Consider the following 27127-nt stretch of genomic DNA (forward strand, 5'->3'; position numbering starts at 1 on the left):
AATAATGTTACTTATCTCCTTTGTGAATTGCTTTTCGCTCCCCCATCTGAAATGTGCTGTTTAAAATCAGGGCGTTGTTATAACTGAGTAACCCGCCACTGCTTTTTAATATCTGAGGACTGGATCAAGTGTAGATTCTTTCTCTCCCTGGCTATGTCTAGACTACAACCCCCTTTTGTAAATGAGACAGCTTGAAATTGCAAATGAAGCTGGGATTTGAATTTCCTGCACTTAATTTGCATAATGATGGACGTGCGTTCTTTGGAAAACAGGTATTTCGAAAGTGAAACCACCATCTAGACGCGGTTCTTTTGGGGAAAAAAACCTTTTTTCAAAAGATTCTGTAAACCTCATTTTTTTGGCAAATTCCATGTTAGAGCAGCAACACTTAGGACTTCTATTTAGAGCTGGTAAAAAAAAACACAGCAAAATGGTTTTTTTCCATTAAAAATAGCTTTATAATGGCAATACAAAATTTTCATTTGGTTGAAATGTTCCAGGTTTTGACAAGAAAAAAAAACTCCAAAACCAGACATTCAAAACTGAAACTCTCAGTTAATTCTTTTGTTACGGTTTTTGAGAAAAAAAAATTTCACGAAGAACCACATTTTTTTTTAACTGCAAATCCTTTTCAGAAAACTTATCCTGCTTTCTTTTATTTTGGATTTTTTTAACTGAAAAGAACCAATACAATATTGTGGGAAATTTGGGGAAAAAATAAGGACTCCCCCCACCCACCCACCCCCAAAAGCCCACCTTTGCATTTTATGCACGGCCAATAGCACAAGCATTGCAGCCAATATTTTCAAGCGGGGCCATTTATATTGGTTGCCTCAAATTTTAGGCTCCCATCTGGAGGCATCTGGGTTCACAGCTCCCGCTGAAGGCACACACCTGTGACTGGACTGCTCCCAGAGATTGGCTAGCCAGAATTAGTGGGCATTTTGGACCGTGCTGGCTACCAGCCTAAACACGTACTCCCTCTCTCCTCCAGACACAAGTCAGTGATTTTTACCCCCTTGTAATGACTGGGAAACTAAGAGGACTGAGGAGTCCTAGAATACACTGTCTGCCCCCCAGGAATTTTCCATTTTGAGACTGGAGATGTGTCTTTGAACGCTCATCCCGACATCAACAAAAATGCTTTGGGATGACAGCTGGGAAGGGTCAAGACATATTTGCAGCCAGCACCAAGTATAGATTTAACAGCTACCTTCATGTGCATGGTTTTGAAAAGTGGGGGCATCAAACGATGCCTCATGTCGGATTTGGCTTGTGGAAGCCAGTTCTGACACAGCCATGTTTGAAATGTGCCCTTTTAATAGCCCTGGAAAGGGAAGTCATTCACTTCTCTCCCTCTGCTGCTAACAACTTTTGGTCCCTGCCAAGCTAGGCCAAATTGAGACCAACCATCAAGCAGGAAAAGGCTTTGTATTCCGTTTCCGGGCTCCTGGGTCATCCAACCATCCAGCAGAGAGTTGTCAGAGTTTACGTTTCGGCCTTCCGCCGTATCCCCAAATCCCGTGGACTCTGATAGGGCTGAAAAGTGATCACCTTGGAATCTCCCAATTGTCAGAGGCCAGAAGCAGATGATGAGGCAACAGAATGGCTTCTCTGAACTCCTGCGGCCCCAGCTGGTCTGGGAGTAAGGAGAGAGGATCATAGCTCTGTGCCACGTTTGATTTCAGCCGGCAGAACCGTCCACGTTTTTAACCTGCTTGCTTCCGAGGCTGCTCCGCGGAGCTGTTCCTGGACTGTTTGCAGCTCTTCTTTGCCTGTATTCATGCTGCTTCCATCTGCTCCCACGTTTCTGAGCAGGCCGTGTCTGCTGAAATCGACAGCAGCTATTTGCAGCCAAAAGAAAGTTTGTCTTTCTCTAGTACCTCTTTAAAATTGTTTTGGTTGGGGGGGGGGGGGAGCTTCATGTGATCCAATGCATTTAGGCTCTGATTTTTAAAGATAAGTGTCTCCTCCAACTTCCTTTAGATTCAGTGGGATTTAGACACCGAAATCCTTTTTAAAATGTGCCCCTTAGTGCAATATCGTATGCTAGACTATAAACATAACATGATTGCCCTGTAATCACCAAACTGATAAGGAAACACAAACACATATTTATTTTGCATCAGGTCTAAGTTCAATAGAATTCCTTTTGGAAGTCCCCGAAAGTTCCTCTAGTTTTTATATTACATAAGAGTCCGTGCCAAGAACTACGAGACACAAAGTCGTGATTCAGGTTTTGTGGTCAGGAAGCGTGTTTTTAGTTTAGTACAGCCATAACATTTGTCCTTCTACCAAGAAAAATTAAGAGCAGGTCCTGTATTTTTAAGTGTGTTGCTAGAGAATAATTAAAAGCCATTTTATTACAATTAGAACTGATCAGAAATAGGGTTTTATTTGAACAGGATTTTTTAATTTAAAAAAATAATAGTTTTTTCCCATGAAAAATACCTATTTTTTACTAAAATATAAAAAAAGTTTTAAGCCAAAATATTTCAGTTTGGAGGCATTTGGCTTTTTTGACAAAATACTGAAATTTTCCACAGAAGGCCAGACACTTTTCACACAAAAAATTTTTAAACCTAAACATTAATTTTCTGTGAAATTTTAAACCTTCCTGTCTAATCAAAGCAACTTTTTTTCCTCAAAACATTGGCATTTCCTGTGGGACAGAAATTCTGTTTTCTCTCCAACTGTAGTCACACATCCTTATTAGGAGTAATTTTAGTCTAAAGTCCACCACATATCATCAGGTTACACACTCTGGGCGCATGTCATGTCAGCTGGAGAATTTCCTCCGATGCACTGTATAAAAAAGGAGATGCCACTACATTGCATTCTGTAAATTCTTCACTTCTTTCCAATATGGCCATTATCCTCTGTGTAGACTCCTATGCACTGATAGAAAATAGGGATGGGATTTCACTAGGACTTGTGCTCCTAAATTTCTTGGGCACCTTTTGGAACTTCCATTTTGTCTATACTTACTTGGATGGTCGAATTAAGATACACAACTCCAGCGATGTTACATTGCGTAGCTGGAGTCAATGTTCCTTAATTCGACCATCAGCACAGTCTCCACAGTGAGCGGTCGGCAGAAGCAAACTCTCCCATTGACTTCCCTCATTTCTCATGAATTAAGGAGGACCAGTGTCGGGCACCCTCAGCATTTGATTTAGTGGGTCTTTCCTAGACCCACTAAATCAAACACTGGAAGATCGACTGCCACAGCGTCGATCTTCCCACTAGTGACTATAGATCAATAATGCTCTGTTCTTATTCAATCAGGTGGGATTTTTCCTTTTAATTTAATTTCGTTTCAAGTACAGGTAGCACTCATAAAATTCCTTGTGAAGTCATATTTTCCCAAATATCTTAGATCGGTTTTTAAAAAGATCCGTGTGAACATGATAGTAAACAGAGAGGGCATCAAAGTGAAGTACTTAATTCCTGAGATAGCACAAAGAAAACGAGAGGGGCATCTGGCAAATGTGTGGGGGGATGTCTTTAGGTTGAATTCATTTCTTCTGAGAGGTACCCAATTGAAATTGCCAGAAAGCCAAGGCTCGGATTCATGTGTGAAATAGCGACACCACAAGCTATGGCTGCGTCTGTCTCAGCTCTCCATCCAACCCTTGATCTAGAGCAATGGTTCCCCAAACTTTTTGGCATCACTCCCCCTTTTTGATTTTTGAGAAACCCTCATGCCCCCTCCCCCCAAAAAATAGCATAAAATCTTGTTGAGCAAAAAAAAAAAAAAAAGTTGCCCTTTTAAGAGCGCAGAGCAGGCATTGTCCCTTTTAAGAGCCCTTTTAAGAGCAGAGCAGCCCAGCTATTTTGAAGTCTGCCCAGGACACTCCATCCTCCCCACGTCCCAGCCAGCCCGAGCTGTGTGTGTTCCGGGGATGCCAGAGCGAGGAAAAACAGAAAATACCAGACATTTCATTTCACATGGTATTTTCTGAATTTTTTTACCGACGGACCAGGCTCTTTCTTGGGAGGGATTGACCGGGGATCAGGCTGGGTTGCCTCACGCCCCCCCTGGAATTTCTTCACGCTCCTCCAAGCCCCTCCCCCCGTTTGGGAACCTATGATCTAGAGGGACCCATGTTTGGATGGAGAGCTCAGAGTTGTCTCCACTGGCCTTTGAGCCCGGGGGTCCCTGCTGAGTCTGAAGATTAGGGTGTCGGTTGTGCTCATTCTTTTAGCAACAGGTCCACTTGAATTGCACTGTGCGCCCTGCCATCCAATTTCACGTAGGCCACCAAACAGCCCCCGTGTGATCCATTTTCCATAGTTTCCGAGCTTGTCTAGGTCTGACTCAGCAATCCGAGTGGAAACGCTCCTCGGAACACGGCCCTCCCCTAAGTTGTCCGCACCCCTTGTCCATGGGGGATTTCAAAAGTGCATCCGTCGGTATGAAGCTACCCTTGAGTGGAACCAATTGGCAACTGCGATGGGCAGAGATCCATCAATGAAATGAGATCTTGTTACATAGTGACGTGCTGTTTTGTTGGGGCACCTTAGAAACGCACAAATATCTAGGGTCATGAGCTTTTGGGGTAAAGCTCACTTCATCCAATGAGCTGGGTTTTACCCACGAAAGCTCATGATCCTACATATTGGGGAGTTTCTAAGGTGCCCTGGGACTCCTCGTTGTTTGTACTGTTACAGACTCACCCGGCGACCCCTCTGGTACTGTGTAGCTGTCATCGTTGGCTTATCGTAAGGATCAATGTTAAAGCCATTGTTGTACGGCAAATGGACTGAACATGAGACCAGAGAAAGAAGCTGATCTGTGAAGGGAAAGGGGGCAGGAAAAATTAGTGATGATGAAAGCGTCAGGCAGAAAAACTACATCTGGCATTTGTCTACATCCAGCCGTGACTCATATGCTAAATTGTATTAGCGAGCACTAAATTAAATCTTGGATAGGAAATAGCTAACTTGAGTTCAATAGTGAAGCGGAGTTCATGGGTTTTAGTATCTGGCAATGACAGCTTGGATGGAGATATTACAAGAGAGCTGATGGTAGCCAGAGAGGCAAGTTGACGGAAGGTCAAGTGTCGATGATGAAGAAAAGCTGTGGAAGTGGCGGGGGAGTCGTGTCGGCAGGGGGAGTGTGCAGAGCAGACTTTGCATCTCAGGGAGCAGAAGGTGTCGGAAGCCTGGCAGTTTGGAAACGAGTTGTCAGGAAAATCTGTGCTGTGACAGCGCGCGCGAGAAATTAATTGAAACTTCAGTGCTGAGATGAATTCTCCCATGGCGGGGGGGAGGAGGGTGCATTAAAAATAGCCGGGTCGGAGCCCGTGGAAGGTTCGTGAACGCTGGCTTGCTGGGTAGCTTCGTGACACAGGCCGGGTCGGCCTCGGGAGGGAAGGTCGCGATTGGGTTTATAGCGCATCCTGTGATGAAGCTGTCTGGGGATTTCCGGTGTCGTTTCTGATGTACCCAGCGTGGGGCCCAAAGAAGACGCAGCCGCTTGTTAGGAAATGACTGATTTAGAACCGGTCGTGTAAACGCCGTGGCTTGTTTAATTAGTGTGGTGCCGATGCAGGGAGAGGTGAAAGTTAGGTGGCTGCTCGCTCTTTGGTCTCTTTTGTCCCAGAGCTGCTCCCCCTCCATGTGGAGGTCACAGGGGCACTCAGCCCTGGGGAGCTGTTTAGGAGAGAACCATTGGCGGGGGTCAACATTATTCTGGGGAGTCAGGGGAATCATCTTTGCAAGGGACAGGCAGCAAAAAGACTCTCCAAGACCAGAATGGGGTGGTTAGTTTTGCTGTGACACTTGGACCGATAAGTTCCGATCTGTGGTACAAGAAGACAAGGCAGGTGATGAGACTGGTGGAATGTGCCCCAGAGAAAATAAGCGTGGCCAGGCTGGGTCAGACCAAAGGTCCATCCAGCCCAGCGTCCTGTCTGCCCACAGTGGCCAATACCAGATGCCCCAGAGGAAGTGAACAGAACAGGGAATCCTCACGGGATCCCTCCCCTGTCACCCATTTCCAGACAAACAGAGGCTAGGGACTCCATCCCTACCCATCCTAACTAATAGCCATTGATGGACCTAACCCCCATGAATGCATCTAGCTCTTTTTTGAACCCTTTTTCTTCACCACATCCTCTGGCAGGGAGTTCCACAGGTTGACTGTGTGCTGAGTGAAGAAACACGTCTGCTACCTATTAATTCCATTTGGAGACCCCAAACGAACTAAACAGAGGAGAAAGACAATTCCGTGGGAGAAGAAATGACTTGTCCCCATTACACCGCTAGGAATAGAACCAGGTCAGTGCCTGGCTCAGTAGATCACGCAGCCCCTCAACTTTCCTAACTGTTGGTAGGAAGCTCCCCTCAGCAGGTCCTGACAGGTATTGATATTTCTTTTTATAGCTACAGAAACATTAGAAACTCCCCAACTGCTCACGTAACCCTCCAGGACAATATACTAGAGAGACGTAACCTTGTGCTAGCAAGGCCTCGAGTTAAGAACATTCGCTGCTTATCTGCAGGGGTTGATTAAACCTCCTGCTGAACCAGTGGAAAGAGCTTCATTCCTTATCTAGCTCCAGAATGGAGACTATAGTAGCATTTCCTTCCTCCCGCCCCCTGCCTGCTTTGGAAACCCTCCTGGGCCCAGACGGTCCCTTATTTTTCGTGTGTTCAGTGCCTCGCACGGGGAGTCCCAGATCTCGGTTTGTATGTCTGGGTGCTACCGTGAGAGAAATAATATGAAAGATTCCTGCCCTTTGGACTCTAGCCCCGCTGCGATTTTGAAATCTACTGGACAGTTTAGAGACTTTGTGCCTCTGTCTGTCTGTCTGTCCATCCCTCCGTGACTCTGTTTGTGCAAGAACTCCTCCTAAACGGTAAGAGTTAGGGGCACCAATTTGGGATGAAGCTTCCTCGTATCCTAATGTAAAGCAAGGCCAAGGTTTGGTTGTGCCAGGCCAGTGGGATGTGCCCGGAATGGGATTGTTTTGCAACAAATGGAGAGGGAGGGGTATGATGGCAGGAACAGTAGTACCTCAGAATGACCACAGGGGGGCAACATGCGCCCCAGCCCTGGGGAGCAGACGCTGGCCGGCAGCATAGCCCTCACCACCCTGGCCTGCCCAGGGCAGCAGCTGCCGACTGGACTATGCAACTCCCCCTGCCCTGCCTGCCACATGTTGTGATATTTCTTCTGTGTGAAATGACATGTTGGGAATGGCAACAGTTTTGGATTACAGTAGGTACGACAATGACATATGCCATTGCTATTGCTAATATAGTCTACTGCTAGAAGACTTACCTGGCATCACCGAGGGCCGGGGCCAGCCTGGGGTCAGCAGAGCTGTGTGGCCCACCCAGCAGCTTCTCCGCAGGGCTGCCCCAGACCCCGGACCGGAGCACCACCAGATAAGTCTCCTAGTCCAGCCGGTTCCAGACTTTTTCTCATGACTCAGTGGAAGAAAATTGCTGATGCTGCCACCCAATCGAATCTGACCAGAGTGCGGGCTCCGGGGTGGGGCTGTGGAAGAGCTTTGGGGTGCAGGAGGAGGCTCCAGCTTTGGGGGGGGATCAGGGCAGGGGAAGGAGGGTCTTCCCTCAAGCGGCTCCCAGTTAGCAGTGCAGCGGGGGGGGGGGGTAAGGCAGCTTCCTGCCTCTCTGTGCCCATGCAGCACCTAGAAGCAGCTGGCAGCAGGTTTGCAGCCAATGGGAGTGAGGAGCTAGTGCCCTGGGTCTGCTGCCGGCCGCTTCTGGGGCGCAGCGCAGTCTGCAGTGCCAGGACAGGCAGGGAGCTGCCTTAGCCCCCCACTGCTCACCTGATCCCCCTGCAGCAAGGAGACCCAGCGCCTGACATCCCAGTGCTGGGGGGCACCCCATCGTTTGAAACCCCTTGGGCTAGTGGGTGATAAGGGGAAAACATCAAGGCCTCAGGAGAGAACTCTGTCGGGCGTGTCACGGCTGTGTCGTCCCACGCGCGTCACCTGCCCCTTGCGAAGAAAGGCCCCGTGTGAAAACGAGGATGCCGGTAGCAGGGAGTGAGCGTCTCCCCCAGCCCCACACAAAGAACTTTCCCGGAATGCCTGTCATCCCGCATCACGGCAGCCCCGTAATCTTTCATTAGAACGTTCAGCAGTAATTGCTGGCAAAATGCCACTTGCCTTTTCTTTTTTTTTTTCCCTCCCCTCTCTCATTTTAACAAAACATTTATGCACGAAAGATTTAATGCCAGGTATCAAGCATATCATTGTAAATTTACCACTAATTAAGCCTAATTAAAATAATTAAATGGCTGCGGAGTCACAATGTGAATTAAAATCACATTGCCTCTTGGGCGTGCGCTTCTCTCCGCACCGTCCTTGCTTCAAATTTCGGGTGCCTGTTCCGATGCGCACCAGGGTTCTGCCGGCAGAGGGATTCCATAATTAAGCTAATGCTGTGATTTGATGGTAAGTTTTTCAATGTCAGGCCCTCTTGAGATGTTTCTTTATCTGGATGAAGTATGGACGATTTGACAATTCTCTCCCTCCAAGCAGTCACTTGCTTTTGCATATTCATTACTCATTGGATTTTTAATCAAAGTCACTGATGGACCCTTTGCACCACAAATAACTCCGTCATGAATAATTTATCTTGTGGAGCTCATCACTGTGTAGAGGCTGTGGATGGAAGGGGCTTTATGATTGGCTACACAGGCTGGCCTACTGTACGCACCACATGGTGGCTCCAGATGTTAGTGTTTCACATGTGCCTAGCTCATCAAAAACAAAAACGGCCGGTACCCATGGGCCCGAGCCATCCCTAGACAGGCCATCTGGCTAACCACAGAGCGGTAGGGGAAAACAAACCTCGGCGAATTGTGGGATAAATGTCTAGTCTAGCTGTGTGCATGAAATGTACCAGCAACGTGCGCCCATCGCTAGAGTGGGATAGACGTTACATCCAGATCTTGCCCCACTTTTGTATTTACATGCGATTTCGATTTCATGGGCGTCAGAAGACTAGATACCTTCCTGGTTGCTTCACTGGTATATACGAGACTCGCGCTATCCAAGTCCTTGGAGCCATGCTGCTTTGCCACCAGCTGAGAATCTGACCCGGTATTTTTTGCGGACAAGTATCTCAGTGGTGCTTGAAGTTTAAAAAGACTGGGACTTTTCAGCTTAGAAAAGAGGAGCCTAAAGGGGGATATATTAGCGGTCTATAAAATCATGACAAGAGACAATGAATAAGGAAAAATTATTGACTTGTTCCCATAACATAAGAACTAGGGGTCACCAAATGAAATTAATAGGCAGCAGATTTAAAACAAACCAAAGGAAGTATTTCTTCACGCAGAGCACAGTTCATCTGTGGAACTCCTTGCCAGAGGGTGTTGTGAAGATCAGGACTTTATCAGACTTCAAAAAAGAACTGGATAAATTCACGGAGGGTAGCTGGAAATGGCAGTCACCTGATGATTCCCCGTTCTGTTCACTCCCTGTGGGGCACCTGGCCACTATCAGCAGTCAAGACACTGGGCTAGATGGACCTTGGGTCTGACCCAGCCTGGCCATTCTAATGTTCTCTGTCAGCTGCTTACTAGGCTGGTGATTTGATACGATTATGTTCCGCATAGTTATTATAGCTCTGATCCGGCCATTCACACTGTGCTAGCCAACTCTTTGGCCTGCTGTGGCCTCCTTGACTTCCGTGGGGCAGCACACCCCACGTCTGCATGCTTTCCTTTGCAAGAGTGACTGGCCATAGTTACAGGGTTAGTCCTATTTGGAAACAGGCTTGGTGCGAGTCAGAGCTGATTCTCCACAGCTGCCTCCTCCCGATGTGTTGGCTGACTCCTGGTCATGCTGGCTGCCACGCCAGCTGGAGATGTGCCTTCCAGATCTCCCCTGAAACGAGGGGGGAGGGGCGAAACTCCCGTTTTACAAATGTCATTTCTAATCGTTCTCTTTACCCCGTGAGGAGAGACAGGCGGAGCACAGCGCTTCCAGGAGGTCACACGCTGGAAGAGCAGCGCATGCGAATTGACGTGCTGGAGGAGGCGTAAGAACGGCCCCTTGTCTCGCTCAGACAGTGAAATGGGAAACAGTTGTGATTGGAGCCTAAAATAAGGTCAGGGGCATGGGGGGAAGAGGGGGGAGGTAGATGCGAGGGAAGAAAATCCTAATTGAACAATCAAGACATCCGTCGTGGCCATGACGCCTCTGGAAAGCTCATGAATTGCTTCATGTGGCCTGTCAAATATGGTAATGAGTCCTTCGCGGCCGTTCCCCGGGCCCGCTGCGCTCCCTTCACAGTTGCTGCTGTCAGTACGCACCTGACTGGAGGCGGCTGATGGGGAGAATAAGGTTTATTGAGCAGAATCCCCACAGACGCGATCTCTTTCTCTGTGTCATTACGCGGCTGCCAGGGTTTCGCCACAGAAGGCCTCGCCTGAGGAAAGCGGCGGCTGGAGCAGCCAGCGGCGGTAGGTAGGGACTGCTCGTTCCTGAGGAGATTATGCCTTCGTCCGTGACCCTGTGGCCGCCGCGTGGACTCCTAGGCAACTCACGGCTTGATTAAACTGGATACACTGGAGTCCTATTAATCCACTTGGTTCCACTGGGAAAATTAGACACTGTTCAGTAGACAGAGAAAATCTCTACTTCAGAGGGGGTTGATTTCTTCAAGAATCTGTATGAATTTTAGAGGCCGGTGAAAGCTTCCAATGCCTGCCTAAGTAATGAATCAAATGAGGAGGGGGCTATAAAGGAACGCAAAGAAACCATAAAAATGAGTCGTCCTGTGGCACATTAGAGACTAATACAAGTATCTGTACTATTTATAGATATCATGCGTATTCGTGTGTAGCTTTCATAGGCAAAGCCCGCTTCCTCAGACGCGCTGGAGTGGGGGAAAAATGATCAATTCTGAGTTCCCCCCTTTTTTTCCTCCACTCCAGCTCATCTGAGGAAGTGGGCTTTGCCTGCGAACGCTCATGATATAGGTTGGACCTTTCTGTTCCAGCACCCTCAGGCCCTGGCCCGTCTCAGAGGAGGGATTTTGCCGGACTAGGGAAGGTTATTTTTGGTCCCCTGTTACTGGTCCCCCGGACCAGCCGCTGGCCTCCCAGCCAGCTCCCCACCTCCTGCTGACCCCACTGGGCAGCCCCACCTGACAGCCGTGTACGCTGGGGCTCTGGGCAGCCGGGCGCACCACACAATGGAGCTCCCTGTGCAGTAGTGCTCTGCCCCACTGTGTATGCCATGTGCCGGGGCTCCCAGTCCCTGGGATCAGCTGTTTGTCGGCTCAGCACGGCAGCCATTTAAATTTAAATGAAGCCGTGATTATTTAAATCGCGGCTTCATTTCCCTCTGCCGATCAGCTAAATCTACATGGCTCCATCAATGGAGCCATGTAGTTTAGACATACCCTATGAGTCTATGACCACACGAGCCAGAGGCTCCAGAATTTTCCCAGGGTCTGGCCTGTGGAAGAGGCAAAACCTTTGAAGTTCCATGGACTCATCCCACCCTCCCTCCTAACTCCTGTCTTGAATCCATGAACCACCCTAGAGGAGCTCACTACAGTCCAGCAGGCGTGCATGCACAGATACCTCCACAGCAGTGAAGAGGGGGCATTGCGGGTTCAGGCACAGCGAAGGACACTCTGCAGGTTGAGCGTTTTGCATACCTAACCCTTCACCTGCAAGGTGGCCAGTCTGCACGTAACCATCTATCTGCGCTGGTGGCTACAGCTTGAACCCCTGTAGTCTGGCATGCTCTGATCTGGCAACATCCATGGTCTGGCATGATTTTAATTAGCCACATGTCTGCTTATCATGGGGGCGGCCAAGTTTCCTGTGGTCCCAGAAAGTTTGTTTCCAGCCCCCAGTCCTGGCTCTCAGGGTTCTGTGCCGTTATTTAGCTCTAACTTACCCCTCCACGTTTTCTCAGAGCCCAGCAAGCAGGGGAAGTGTTGGTGATGCTGCTAGACAATATCGACCTCCCGTGGTCCGGCAAACTCTCTGGTTTGGCACCGGTCAGGATTCGGGGGTATTGGACTAGAGAGGTTCAACCCGTACTTACATCCTCTTGAGAGACACCCACAAGCCCATTTGCAGATGACAGAAACTGGTGGAATGATAAATAACTATGAGGATGGGTCAATTAGATCAATTTGGATCTCAGGAAGGTGGGCTCATCTGAACAAGTTGGCTGTGTCGAGACTGGCAAGTTTTTCCGCAAAAGCAGCTGCTTTTGCAGAAAAACTTGCCAGCTGTCTACACTGGCCGCTTGAATTTCCGCAAGAACACTGACGATCTCGTGTAAGAAATCAGTGCTTCTTGCGGGAATACTGTGCTGCTCCCATTCGGGCAAAAGTCCTTTTGCGCAAAAGGGCCAGTGTAGACCGCTCAGATTTGTTTCGCACAAAAAAGCCCCGATGGCGAAAATAGCGACCGGGGCTTTTTTGCGCAAAAGCACGTCTAGATTGGCACGGACGCTTTTGCGCAAAAGCATCCTTGCCAATCTTGATGCGCTTTTGCGCAAATGCTTTTAACGGAAAAGCTTTTCCATTAAAAGCATTAGCGGAAAATCATGCCAGTCTAGACGTAGCCGTTGTGTTTTCATACCATCAGATCAAAGGCAGATCTCTAGTAACAAAGAATGTAGTCCATGTTTACAAGCAGAGGGATAGCAGCTTGGAAGGGGCGGGGGCTCAATGTAAAAGACTGACAGGTTCCGTGGAACCTGTGGAACTCCTTGCCAGAGGATGTTGTGAAGACCAGGATCCAAAAAAGAGCCAGATAGATTCATGGAGGTTAGGTCCATCAATGGCTAATATCCAGGATGGGTAGGAATGGTGTCCCTAGCCTCTGTTTGGAAATGGATGACAGAAGAGGGATCACGTGAGGATCCCCTGTTGTGTTCCTTCCCTCTGACACATCTGGCATTGGCCACTATGGACAGACAAGACACTGGGCTAGATGGGCCTTTGGTCTGACCCCGTCGGGTGAGCTTGCCACAGAACGAGATGCTCACAATGCCCAGTCTACTTATTTTATCCAAGGGAAGGCCACGCACGCTAGAACACAGTCTACTTTTCTGATAGCACTGGCTCTTTAATCCAACAGAGAAAGACCCAACAAGATGCAGTAGCTGGACAAATTCAGACTAGAAATGAGCACGTTTTTAACAGCGAGTGTAGCTGACTAGTGCAACAATTCACCTAAGGATGTGGTGGACTTTCTGTATCTTTAGGTCTTTAAGTCAAGCCGGAGCGTCCTTCCATATGATCTGCAGTAGGTCCACCAAAAGTTACGGGTTTGGTGCAGAAATGACAGGGTTAGGTTCTTTGTCCTGGATTATTTGGGAGCTCCGGATACAGGCTCATACTGAAAGTCATGTCTCTCCAACCTACTACAGTTCTTTGAAGGGGTCAACAAGCATGTGAACAAGGGGAATCCAGTGGAGATAGTGTTGTTCAGAAACTACAGGAAACCCAAGAAACTACAGACCAGTCAGCTTAACTTCTGTGCTAGGGAAGATAACGGAGCGAATAGGTAAGGAATCCATCTGCAAACATCTGGAAGATAATAAAGTGGTAGGAAACATCCAGCACAGATTTGTAAAGAACTAATCATGTCAAACCAATCTGACAGCTTTCCGTGATAGGATAATGAGTCTGGTAGATAAGGGAGAAGCAGTGGACGTGGTATACCTAGACTTTAGTAAGGCATTTAATATGGTCTTGCATGATCTCCATAGCAATAAACTAGGGAATTACAACTTGGATGGGGCTCCTATAAGGGGGGTGCATAACTGGCTGGATAACCGTTCTCAGAGAGTAGTATTTAACCGTTCACAGTCATGCTGGAAGGGCAGAACAAGTAGCGTTCTGCAGGGGTCTCTTTTGGGACCGGTTCTGGTCAATATATTCATGGACAATTTAGATATTGGCATAGAAAGTATGCTTATTAAGTTTGCAGATGATACCAATCTGGGAGAGGTTGCAAGTGCTTTGGAGGATAGACAAAAATGATCTAGACAAACTGGAGAAATGGCCTGAGGATGAAGTTTAACAAGGGCAAATGCAAAGGACTTCATTTAAGACAGAACAATCAGTCTCGCACATACAGAATGGGAAGCTACTGTCTAGGAAGGAGTCCTGCAGAAAAGGATTTAGGGGGTCATAGTGGACCTCAAGCTAAATGTGAGTCAACAGTGTGACGCTGTTGCAAAAAAGGCAAACCCGATTCTGGGAGGCATTAACAGGAATGTTGTGAGCAAGACACGAGAAGTCGTTCTTCTGCTCTACTCTGCGCTGATTAGGCCTCAGTTGGAGTATTGTATCCAGTCTGGGCACCGCATTTCAAGGAAAATATGGAGAAATTGGAGAAAGTTCAGAGAAGAACAACAAAAATGATTCAAGGTCTAGAAAACTTGATGTAGGAAGGAAAACGGAAAGAACTGGGCTTGTTTAGTTTGGAAAAGAGAAGGCTTTCACGATAGCAGCTTTCAAGTACCTAAAAGGGTGTTACAAGGCGGAGGGAGAAAAATTGTTCTTGACCTTTGAGGATAGGACAAGAAGCAATAGGCTTAAATTGCAGCAAGGGAGGTTGAAGTTGGACATTAGGAAAAACTTCCTAACTGTCCGGGTGGTTCCACACTGGAATAAATTGCCCAGGGAGGTTGTGGAATCTCCATCACTGGAGATATTTAAGAGCAGGATAGACAGACACCTGTCAGGGATGGTCTAGACGGTGCTTGCTCCTGCTGTGAGGGCAGAGGACTGGACTTGATGACCTCTTGAGGTTCCCTGCAGCTCTAGTGCTGTTTGGTTCTGTGATTTTCAGAAAGCCTTTGACAAGGTCCATTGTTGACGGTTCTTATGCAAAGTAAGGTGTCATGGGTTAAGTGGGAAGGTCCTTTCATAGATCATTGACTGATTAAAAGATAGAAAACAAAGGGCAGGAAAAAATGGTCAGTTTTCAGACTGGAGAGAGGTAAATATCAGGATCTTTAAGGATCTGTAATGAGACAGTGCTGTTCCATGTATTCATAAATGCTCTTGAAAAAGGGGTAAAGCATGAGGTGGCATAATTTACAGATTACACAAAGCTACTCAAGCTAGTTAAGTCCAAAGCAAAGACTTACAAAGGGATCTCTCAAAACTGGGCGAATGAGCAATGAAATGGCAGATGAAAGTCAGTGTTCATAGATACTAAGTAATGCATTTTGGAAAATATAATGCCAGCTATATGTGCAAAATGGTAAGGTGTAAAATTAGCTGTTACCGCTCAAGACAGAGATGTTGGAGTCATTGTGGATAGTTCTCTGAAAACATACACTCAGTGTGCAGCAGCAGTCCAAAAAGCAAACAGAATGTTGGGAATCATCAAGAAAGATAGCGAGAATAAGACAGAGAACATTATATCACCTCTATACATTTTTGAATACTGCCTGCAGATGTGGTCGCCCCATCTCAAAAAAGCTAGTCTAGAATTGGAACAGGTTCACAAAAGGGCAACAAAAATGATTAGGGGGTGTGGAACAGCTTGCAGCAAACAGAGATGTAAAAGACAGACTTTTCAGCTTGGAAAAGAGATGATTAAAGGGACATATGACAGAGATCTATAAAATCATAACTGGTGCAGGGAAAGTAAATAGGAAAATGTTATTTATTCCTCATAACACAAGAACAAGGAGTCACCAGATACAATTAATAGGCAGCAGGGTTTTTTTTTAAGTATTTCTTCACACAATGCACAGTCAACCTGTGGAACTCCTTGCCAGAGGAAGTTGTGAAGGCCAAGACTATAACAGAGTTAAAAAAAGAACTAGATAGATTCATAGAGGATAGGTTCATCCATGCCTATAAGCCAAGATGGGCAGGGATGTTGTCTCTAGCCTATGTTGGTCAGAGGCTGGGAATGGGTGACAGGGTAGGGATCACTAGATAATTCTCTGTTCTGTGCATTTCCTCTGGGGCATCTGGCGCTGGCCACTGTCAGAAGGTAGGACACTGGGCTGGATGGACCTTGGGTCGGACCCAGTCCGGCTGTTCTTGTGCCTCTTCTTGCCATAAACTGATTTAAGTGACGCCAAGGCCTTGTTCCGACCCCGTGCAAAGGTGGAGGAAGGCTCTTAAGCTACGCCATTCTTTTGCCGCAGCGTTGGCGGCTTTCCTGTGCTTTGCAGACTCTGACTGTCTTTTGGACCCCCTCTCGCTTTCCGAACGTCATCCTCGTTTGTGATCTAATTATACGACCACAGCACAGCTGTGATTTTTGTCAGTCTCCCAAAGGGATTTGTCAGTCAGTGTCGACATGACATCCTGTTGTACAATTTGTCACGGGTGTAGACATCAAGTTATTACTTGTTGTTTCCAACAATAGCATCTCACATGTGGCGGTTTATGAACATGGGGAAACACAGAGCCCCCTCCCCCAAATAATGTGTCCATGACCCCACGCTTTGCTCTGCAGGCAGCCCCCTGCCTGTGTTGACAGTGCATGCGCATCGCTGCCTGATTTATTCCAATGACTTGGAGGCAAATGGGTTTCCGCTGTTGTTTTAAGATGCTTCTCTCTGACTTGACATGGGGGGGTGTGCGTGGGGAGTGAGCCGAGGGTCTGAGCTGATGGGAGATCACCCAAGCCACCCTCTTACAGTCAACAAGGTGCTAGAGTAGAATAGCTGCTTGGTTGGGATGCTTCATCCGGCCTCTTGACCGCATCTCCCATGTCGCGGCCTCCGTGTATGGCTCCACTTGGCGTGAAAGAAGAGCGTATAACATTTCAGAGCCCATTTCTGCTACAAAGACTCTCAGGAACAGCCTTCTGTTCTTGCCAAAGGTCCCTACATTTTCAGGGTAGGGAATGCTCTTCTCCTTGTACAGCACCTAGGATAGGTGAAGAGCCAAAATAGTGGTGGATACAGGGCAAAGAGCTGAGGGGAAAAAAGTTGTTGCGCAAAAAAAGAAAAAAAAGCCCAGGTCGCTGCATTTGGTCAAGCAAAAGAAAAAAAAGAGCAGAGCAGGCATTGCCCTTTTAAGGTGGCCATTTTGAACTCTGCACAGGACCCCACAACTCTGGCTCTATCTCTCAGACAGAAACACGCTGCCCCTTTCAGAGCCATGGGTGTGGGAGCTGCAATTTTTTTTTTTTTTGAAGAGTTGCATGTGGCTCATGAGCTGTGGGTTGGCCACCCCTGACCTAGGACAATGGGGCCCTAGTCTTGGCTAAGACTCCTAGGCACTAAGGTGACACTAAAAAATCAAAAATAACCTTCAACCAGTGTAAATCAGGAGTACCCAGTGGTGTGAAACTTGGGTGGAGTCAGACTCAGGTCTGGACCCATGAGGCTATGCCTACACCACTAGTAGGGATGGGTTTGTACTCAGCATGGCTCCACTTTGCTCCCACTCCTGCTACCTGTACTGCCTCAGCTATATCCACATGAGCACGAGCTTGAGGAGAGCTAGCCTGCGTATGTGTATACGAGCAGGACAATCATACCCCCAGCTCCTGGTGTAGACATGGAGCCGCTGTTATAAAATGGCCTGAAATAATCAAAGGCTCTGGTAGTCGATTTAGTGGGTCTTCACTAGACCTGCTAAATCAATCCCTGGTGGATCCATTGAGTAGCAACTCTGAGCACTGTTTATAAACCCTTAGACGGTCATGGTGACAAGCTCAAGGCCAAATTCTGCAAGATGATCTCCACAAGGCAACTCTTGCATGTGTATAGGAGTATTGACTTCAGATGGGTTCTGTGCAAGCATCAGCATTTGCCCTAACAATACCTGATAGTGGGTGATGTTGGAAAGTGTCCTAAATTCGCTTCACAAGAATGAACCCAATATCTAAGGACAGGTCCACACTACAGGAGAGAGTCGATCTAAGCGACGCAATTTGAGTTACCTCAGTAGTGTAATCCAGGTCGACGTAGCTTGGATCGCCTTACCATGGCATCTATACTACACTAACCTGACTGGAGAGTTTCTTCTGTCAACTCCCTTTACTCATCTCATTGTGGTGGAGTAACAGAGTTGACGTCCAAGCGATGGGTGGTCAACCTAGCGGGTCTTCACTAGACCTGCTAAATCAACCCCTGGTGGATCGATTGCCACAGTGTTGATCCATCCAGGAGTGGGGATAAGCCCTTAGTGTTGAAATTTTATCCTGAGTTTCCCAAAATTTGGAGTTTTCATGAAAAGTCAAAGCTCTGAGTCATGACATGAGTATCTCAGCTTTCATTTAAAAGGACAAGTCAGTTTCTAGGCCTCGTGTTTGTGGGAAATGCCCAGAGATGAGGGCTAAGAAACTAAAGGGCAAATAAAAAGAACTCAACATGTATTGATTTGTTAAACTCTTGTGATTTTTAAGCCTGTTTCAATGGCGTGCGGGGCTGACTCATGGTTTTCAATGCTCAGGGTTGGCCACACTAGTGGCATCTTGCCATGTATTAATCTTCCAGCAGTGACGATTCAGTTGTTGGCCTGGCACTAAAATTTGAAAAGAAAATGACACAACAAACTGAACAAAATTGAGAGGTTGGTTTAAATGGAAATGTTGTTGCTTTAAACTGCGTGGTTTCATCCAGGATTCTGTTCTGGGGAGATGGATTTTGACCTCTGAGATAGAACAGGAAGCAATGGGCTTAAATTGCACCAAGGAGGTTGAGGTTGGACATTAGGAAAAACTTCCTACCTGTCAGGGTGGTTAAACACTGGAATAAATTGCCTAGGGGGGGCTGTGGAATCTCCATCCCTGGAGATATTTAAGAGCAGGTTGGACAGACGCCTGTCAGGGATGATCTAGACGGTGCTTGGTCCTGCCGTCAGGCCAGGGCACTGGACATGATGATCTCTCGTGGTCCCTTCCAGTTCTAGTGTTCTATGATTCTGTGACTTGTGGGTTTTTACTTCTACGTGGCTAACTCTGTATTTTGGATCTAAGTTATTCAAATAATCCAAATTAACTCTGTGCATATAACGTAGGATCATATTTTCCATACATGGAACTTGCCTTCTCCTTTCTGTGTGGTGGGCAGTGCCCATACGGGCCAGGGGACAGGACATCTGGAGCTGTACTTCAACACAGACTCCTGGACCAACTTTCTTCTGTAGCTACATCCGTTTAGTCCTGACAGAAGGGGGCTGCATGCACCAGCAGCGTGGCTCCCGCATCCATGGCTTTGGATCCAGGATGTCAATGTTTTCCCCTTCTCAGATGGGTACATGGGTAATTCGCACAGCACCCACACACACACACCCCCGCCCCCTCCGCTTACACTCTGAGCAGAGCATCGGCCCTGTGGACCAGTTTGCTCCTCACAGCTGCCTGTCACTCTTGACAGCTGCCGGTGTATGTCGTTCCCTGCATTAATTAATGCTCGGGCGTATGCAGCTTGAGAGCAGCTGATTGGCTCTCTCGCTGCACCCTCGAATCCCTCACAGACTCCCCATAAGCTTCTTGGCAGCATTGTATGCAGAGGGCTGAACCACTGCTGCTCTAGATGGAAGGGAGGGGCCGCGAGAGAGACCCCACAGCCCGGAACTGAACGGTCTCGCTGTGGGGCCGTTTCCCAGGAACAGATACACTGTGTGGTAGGATGGAAGGCCCGGTGGCACTGAACCGCGGTAGCGCCGGTGTGGGTCAGCACGCGTGAGAATATGATGAGATTCAGAGAGCCTGGCTTAGGAGAAAGGGCCTTTCAGTCTTTAAGGGGGACCTTCCTCATGGGCAGACGGTAGTGTAGACCAAGCAAGGCACAGCCTTCCCAAAATTGCCTACATGCCCCGGCTGCCGGGAGTCTGGAGCTGCGGCACGGCCGCCCGGCTTCCCCAGCCACCAAAGAAGGCTGGAGCAGTGTCGTGGCAGCCCTGCTCCCTGGATGCTGGGGAGTGGTGGGCGGGGCTTGTCTCTAGGGGCGGGCCTTAGGTGGAAGGGGCGGGGCTGGGACTTGTCTTCCCCAGATGGGCCTTCCCCCACTGCCCATGACCCTCCTGCCTTTATACCCGTGAGCTCCGACTTTCGTATCCACCTCACTTACTCGTACCCACTGAACTTTGTAGAGTCGCACAGCTGCAAAACCCTGCCCGGTTATCACTCTCCTCTCTGTGGTGGGTCAGATTACGTCGTCATTGCTGCCCAGACCACGCCGCATAGCGCCACGGCATGAGTTCAAGGGCACGGTGTTCCGGCTGTCTGCACATGGCTGAAGCTCAGTCCAAACGTAAATGTCAAACTTTCCATTCCTTGGTATGTACCTTGAGCATTTAAAGGTGGAAAACATGAACAAATACACGTAGCGATTTGGTCCGGGCCTGGCGCAACCCTGGAAATCTTAAGTTCCCACGTTGACGCTTGTCAGTTACGTATTGAAATCTCACGTGTTTGAAGCAAAAGAGCTTTGTGTTAGATTGGAAGGATTCATCGTGCGTTTCATGGCTGAGGTGTGACAGCAACAGCGTGCTTTTACCTTTTCCTGTAAAACCGAGACTATTAGCCTCTTAGACAGGAAAACATCTGGAGTTCCAGGGGCCTGTGCAAATTGCCTGGCTCAACATACTGAACGCGCTTCAGTTGGCCTGTGACAAGCGGGCCTGATGAATATAGCTGTTCCTTCTGCATATGCCATCATCCTCCCTGGAGGTTAACGGACCGGATTCTGCAAGCCCATCTACCCCTCAAACCTCTCTAGTCCGGCATCCTTGGGACCTGACCGGTGCCGAACCAGAAAATTTGCCAGACTACGAGAAGTCAATATTGTCTAGCAGCATCACCAACACTTCCCCTGCTTGCTGGGCTGTTCGAGGACATTTAGACCCAGAACTGGGGGCTGTAAACAAACTTTATGGGACTGTGAGAAACTTGGCCACACCCATGATATGTGGACACCTGGACAACCTGTAGCGCCTTTTGTTAGTGTTAGCCGTATCCAGGTTGAACCTCTCTGGTCCGGCATGATGTTAGTTAGCCGGATGTCCACTTGTCATGGCCAAGTTTCCCACAGTCCCATACAGTGTGTCTACAGCCCCCCGTCCTGGCTCTCCGTGTTCTCAGTTCAACCTAAAACAATGTTTTCAACTTTTCGCGTCACCAAAACTATTTTAAAATTTCATTTTGGACGCAGCCCCCAACAGTTTTTTCCCCTCAGTTTTCATTCTTCCCATAAGCAAATTTATCCAGGTCTTCCTAGACAGAGTGCTGCCAAGAGCTGACCTTCTATGACAGGACAATGCGATGCTTACAGAGAAGACATCTTAGGACCTATCTACATTAGCATTTCCACTGCTGCTACCATCATTGCAGGTGCTCCAATGACATCGGTCTGCTGAAATGGTGACATTGTACATGTATGGGACATTGTGAGTACAGGTTGAACCGTTCTAGTCCAGAACTCTCTGATCCAGAAACATCCATGGTCCAGAATGATGTTAGTTAGCTGGATGTCCACTTTTCATGGGGATGGCCAAGTTTCCCACGGTCTCATAGAATTTGTTTACAGCCCCCCGTCCTGGGCGGCGCGGCCTACCCACTGATGCCATGGCTCATGAAGCCCTACACTGGCCACCTGGACCCGAGCAAGGAACAATTTAACGCGCACCTGAACCAGGCTCGCATGCAGGTGGAATGCGCCTTCGGGTGCCTCAAGGCCCGGTTCAGGTACCTCGATGTGGGGGAGCACAACATCCCCGAGGTGGTCTCTGCGTGTTGCGTGCTCCACAGCCTCATGGAGAGCAAAGGGGAGGCTCTTTTCTTCATCTGAGCAGCATTCACTTCCCCCAACTCCCTTCCACCTGTCTCCTAGAAGTACTCCAGGTGATTTCAGAGGGGCGTGGGTTAGGCCCACTGTGCAGGACAGCACTGTGCAATTTCCCTGACACTTCTCTCAATGCCTGCGTGGTCCAGTCCTGGCCCCCGGAGCAGCTCTTTGGCCCCTCCTGGGGGCAAATGAGGGTGTGGCTAATATCATCTTTCTCGTTTTTATTTGTGACTTAAGCTGGGTTTTGAACCCAGGTTTCCAAAGCCCCCCAGCCAATGAGACATCCTACAACACCAGCTGGCAAACTTTTCCTTGTTGGTATTAACCCAACATGGACATCTCCATGGTGTGAAACCACCAACCAGTGTTCCCTGTAAGCTGTAAGCGTGTGCGGCCACTCAGGACATATTCAAATGCCACCCAGCTGATCAGCAGAGCATCCATGGCTAGTTTTTTTTCTATTGGTGGTGCACATTGACACATACCTTGGTGCACATAAAATTATTCCACAAATGGATGGGAAAAAGTCCACTTTTAGGACTCTTTAATTCCAGGAAAGGTTTCCTAAAAAAGTGTATAAACACACCATGCAGATGTGTTTCAGTTTATTGCAGTGGGAGAAAGCGTCAATGATATGGAGCACTCTGTAGAAAACAAATAAATTGCTAAATAAGTAGCAAAAGAAGAAGAAAAATATCCGTATCAAATTTATTTATGAGACTTCCCATATCATTTTGCTGTCAATATGCTGTGGGTGACATTTAAAAAGAGCTTCACAGCTTCAGCTTTAAATTTAACCAGCTCGGAAGATACTTCAAAACCTTTCTTTTCATTATTTCCCCGAGTGAGATGGTTCTGAGACTTATAATTTGCTGTGAGGTTCCATTTTTCCAGTTGTTTGCCATGCATCATCTTTCCCCGGTGATAAAACGCACACAAACCCATGTATAGATAGACACACATTATTATCCAAGTATTTAAAGCTACCTCTCCTGGCTTAGTTAGCCTCCCCCTAGATGATCACACTAAAAAGATTCAAATGCTTCAAATGGATGAAGCATTTGGTTTTACTTGGATTATATTTTTTTCCACAAATATAAACCATTTTGCATTTCCAAATCCTTTTGCAAACAGAACAGTTTGTCTTTGTGTTTGCTAATTTAAAAACAAATATTTGCCTGCCAAGCAAATACCGTCTCTGAGGATGTGCTATTAATAGGATAATTAGCCAGCCGGTAATGAAAAGGATTGCTGGTAATTATGGCAAGATTTGTTTTGGCATTTGAAGGCAGAAAGGGAGGCTGAAGTGCTAAAAATCTACCTTCGAGTTAATTAGCACAATTAGAACACACCTGAAAAAATAGGCCAGCTAATGAGCATTTCGTTTTGTTTTTAAAGCGACAGTGCCGGTATGTTCCTTGTGATGCTTAGCGAAAAAAGATTCTTTTGCTGGAAGGGGGTGGGAAAAAAATATTTTCCTGAATAGTTTCTGAACATGTTGATGTTCCCATTCCCCCCCCCCTCTTTCTCTCCCCCCTACCCCCCAAGGTTTGCAGGCAGGAGGAAAATCCCTCCCTCTTCTGTATGGAGGTAAGCAAATCACCTTTTTCAAGGGCAAGTTGAAAGAGGATCTAGTCCCCCTGCCCAGCACGAAACCAAAGATGTCTGCAAATTATCTTCAAACGGCTCAGCAGCCACCTGTGAGAACAGAAGAAACATCCTCTGGACAAGCTACCTGCAATCCCACGTTAACGGTGGCCCTCCACAAAAGACATCCACTCACAAAGGGAAGCCAGGAGGGGAGGCTGGGGACAGGACGAGGAATGAACAAAACGTCCATTGGCACCTGCCACGGCTGATTTTGTGCAAAGAGCTGGAGTAATGGTGACTGTAGTAGGAAGAAGAGAGGTTGCTCTGATAGGCGGTGAAGGCAAAGCAGGGAGCAGCAAGCCAGGAGTGAAAACTTAGGAACAGGGCTAAGTGGAGCGTTCCTGTCTCCAGCCGAGGAGAGGGGCTGGGAATAGGTTTCTAAACTAAGGAGCGGAGTGACACAAGAGTGTGGCTGAAACCACACAAAAAGGAAGAACCTCTTCTCACAACAGTTAACCTGTGGAACTCCTTGCCAGGGGATGTTGCGAAGACCAAAAGTATTACTAGGTTCAAAAAAGAATGAGATAAATTCATGGAGAAGAGGGTAATCAATGACTATTAGCCAAGAAGGTCCACAAAGTAACCCCATGCCCTAAGTGTCCCTGAACCTCTGACTGAAGGGGATGGATCACAAAATACATTTTCCTGTTCTGTTCATTCCCTCTGGGGCTCCTGGTGCGGGCGACGGTCAGACGACAGGATTCTGGGGCAGATGGGGTATTAGTCTGGCCCGGAGTGGCCTTTTTTAATGTTCATAGAAATAGCAAGCTTTAGGAACCTATCCCATAGCCAGCCATCAGCCAAGACCTGTCTGCACACACTGCGAAGGAGCCGTAGCTCTGGCCAGTGAATTAATACTTGGAAAGCTTGAGTTACTCAGTCCTCTCGTTTCTCACACGATGGATCCAGCCACCCAGTTTCCACCACAGATCAAGGGATTCCATCCTGATCCAAACTTCGTGGCTTTGGGGATTCCCTAGAAACATGCCCAGGTTCCACGAGGCCTCTTCTAAATGTGGAATCGGGAATCTTAGAAATATAGGAGGACAATTGGCCACAATCATTGAAAGTTCATTTCCTGGGTGTTTGCCCGGGGGGGAGAAGATAGGGAGGCTACAGTCTGGAGTTTGCCTATGAGGGCAAAAAGATTCAGCCAGCAAAGTCTACATGGGCCTTGGATAACTGTAGTGGTCTCTGAGGGCTCTTGATGTAAGTGGAAAATCCCAGGCAGTAACAGGTTACACTTGTATTAGTAATAAGCCCATTCGTAGCAGGGCCATCCTTACCCATACACAGCTGCGTAGGGCACCTGAAAATTTGGGGCACCGCTGGGTCTTCATGTCCACCCTCCCGTCTCTTCTTGTCTCTGTCCTGTGGTTCTGCATCCTCGGGAGAGGATCTAGTTAGCTTACGAGTAACAAAGCCTGCCAGAGCTGTTGGCAGCACACTGAACCTGTGTGTGAGCCGTTCAAGAGGCAAGGAAGCCGTTTAACCGGCATTTGCCAACCCCAGATATAGACTGTCAGTTTCTGAATTAACTGGGTCAGGACCTGAGTTTAACATTTGTTTTGCAAATAGTTCATCGGTGGGTTGCTGAAGATCATAAAATCACATTACCAAAAACATCGGCATCTTCCCCCAGGCTGGCATCGGGCATCGGGGCACCCGTTTAATAGGACTGCGTAGGGCACAGAATCCTACCGACAGCCTCAATTCCTAGGCTGAGATTTAAGGTTCTCTGAAATTGTCAGCATCACTGACAAACGGTGTAGGCCTAACAAGTTCAAAAGTTTGATCACTGCAAAACTGGAACTTGCAACCCCGTCCCTGCAGCCTGGCCTCCATATAGACTGGGCAATAGCTAAAGTGTCATGAAATGAAGAGTATTATGTCCAGTTCTGGGCACCACATTTCAGGAAAGATGGGGAGAAATTGGAGAGGGTCCAGAGAAGAGCCACAAGAAAGATGAGAGATCTAGAGAACAGGAGCTAGGAGGGAAGACTGAAAGAATTGGGCTTGTTTAGTTTGGAAAAGAAAAGACTGAGAGGGGACATGACAGCCGTTTTCAGGTATCTAAAAGGGTGTCAAAAGGAGGAGGGAGAAAAATTGTTCCCTTGGCCTCTGAGGACAGGACAAGAAGCAATGGGCTTAAATTGCAGCAAGGGAGGTTTAGGTTGGACATTAGGAAAAACTTCCTGCCTGTCAGGGTGGTTAAACACTGGAATAAATTGCCTAGGGAGATTGTGGAATTTCCAGCACTGGAGATATTTCAGAGCAGGTTAAACAGACATCTCTCAGGGCTGGTCTAGATGGTGCTTGGTCCTGCCATGAGGGCAGGGGACTGGACTTGATGACCTCTCGAGGCCCCTTCCAGTTCTACTGTGCTATGATTCTATGACTCTATCACTGCCGAGCGCTTATTGGTATCACAGGCCAGCTGCAAGGAGGAGGTTTCGCTAGTGGTATCTCTGAATTTTCAGGGAATTTAGCTAAGGTCAGATGGAGGGGAGAGAGAGGAGGTGATTTAAAAACAAGAACAAAACAACCCCCCTTCTACTACGTAAAACCTCTCCCCCTCCACTCCAGTGTCCAGCTCATCTGAGGAAGTGGGTTTTGCCCACAAAAGCTCTTGATACCATATAGTTTTGCTGGTCTCTTGAGTGCCACAAGACCACTTGTTTTGAAAGTGACAGGCGAACACGGCGCCCCCTCTGAGACTCCCCACCAACCGTTAAGCTTTATCTTTCCGTATGTTTGTTGCCATACAAAAATGCAGTAGCTGGATCTAAAATGATTAATTAGAAAATTACATTTATGTAACCCACTAATCTGTATTTGTGTTTTGCCAAGGGCACCGAGCGAGATAGGGGAATTACATCCCGATTAGCTCTGATCCAAAAGGAGCCCAGATCTGAGATTATTTTGTGGGCAGAAAGCATAGAATTGTACAGATTCAGGGCAGACAAATCAAAATTAGGGTTCTCTCTTAATTCTCCCCTCCCAGGAGAAAAGGAAGAGGAATGGATTGGTGCGGGGCCTCTCGGAGTTTGCCGGGTAACAGCCGTAGAGTCGGCGTCGCAAAGCAAGAGGTGAGATTACAGAAAAAGCTTCTTTCCCATTGAACGTGGCCTTCCGTTTCCTAAACAAAATTGCTTTTCTTTTTCTCAACATGTGTTCCAAAAGATTAAAGAGCTGTAAGCTTGCACAGCTTAATAAGAGTGTGCATTAGAAGAGTGGCCTGGAAAAGCAAAGCAAAACGAGTCCACTCTATGCGGGGAGGTTTTGAAATCCTGTTTATTGAATTATAAAGAACCTTAAAGGATAAAGGATATTGAAGTAGGGATTTTAATACTTTGTGGTATTTTGGGGAGCGTTTTGATCACAACCAATCATTGAAAAGTCTTTTGCTCTGGGGGAAAAAAAGGGAAGCCATTAAGAGTTAATAGAGACACGGGCTGGGACGATGTTGTATCAGTTAGGTGTCTGGTTGCTAACGAGGAGACTGTTTCCCCTGTAATTGCGTGTTTTGAAATCAGAGGTGAGGCATAATGGTGTGTATTAGAGACTGTGTGAGCTGCAAAGCGAGATTCTGAATCACGTGTGGATTTTATGGTGAAAGGATATTTTGGGCAAAGTTAATTTTGCCGTCAGATCTGTTTGAAGGTGTATTTTTAGCAGGTCAGTTACACTAGTACCTATGCATCTGCTAAGATCTAGGGTTGTGATGTCCAACCGGT

At 47.5% G+C, this 27127-nt stretch overlaps 2 long non-coding RNA genes across 3 annotated transcripts in view; one reads left to right on the top strand and one right to left on the bottom strand.

Annotated features, from left to right (window-relative positions):
* The window catches only part of LOC112547297 (uncharacterized), a 70502-nt gene that overhangs the window by 23984 nt on the left and 19391 nt on the right, over positions 1 to 27127 (top strand). The window contains exon 2 of the long non-coding RNA XR_016350683.1: positions 26395 to 26479. This is a non-coding gene — a long non-coding RNA (uncharacterized LOC112547297). The remainder of the gene's footprint in view (positions 1 to 26394; positions 26480 to 27127) is intronic.
* LOC112547298 (uncharacterized) overlaps positions 1 to 27127 on the bottom strand; it is a 31773-nt gene that overhangs the window by 2248 nt on the left and 2398 nt on the right. Inside the window, exons 2-3 of one of the 2 annotated variants that reach the window (XR_016350682.1) lie at positions 23344 to 23438; positions 22327 to 22384 (exon numbers count right to left, since the gene is read on the bottom strand). This is a non-coding gene — a long non-coding RNA (uncharacterized LOC112547298). The remainder of the gene's footprint in view (positions 1 to 22326; positions 22385 to 23343; positions 23439 to 27127) is intronic. The other variant, XR_012895671.2, reaches the window with a different exon arrangement.

Source organism: Pelodiscus sinensis, chromosome 14 (assembly GCF_052426305.1).
Source record: "Pelodiscus sinensis isolate ZL-2025 chromosome 14, ASM5242630v1, whole genome shotgun sequence".
Lineage (NCBI taxonomy): Eukaryota > Metazoa > Chordata > Testudines > Trionychidae > Pelodiscus > Pelodiscus sinensis.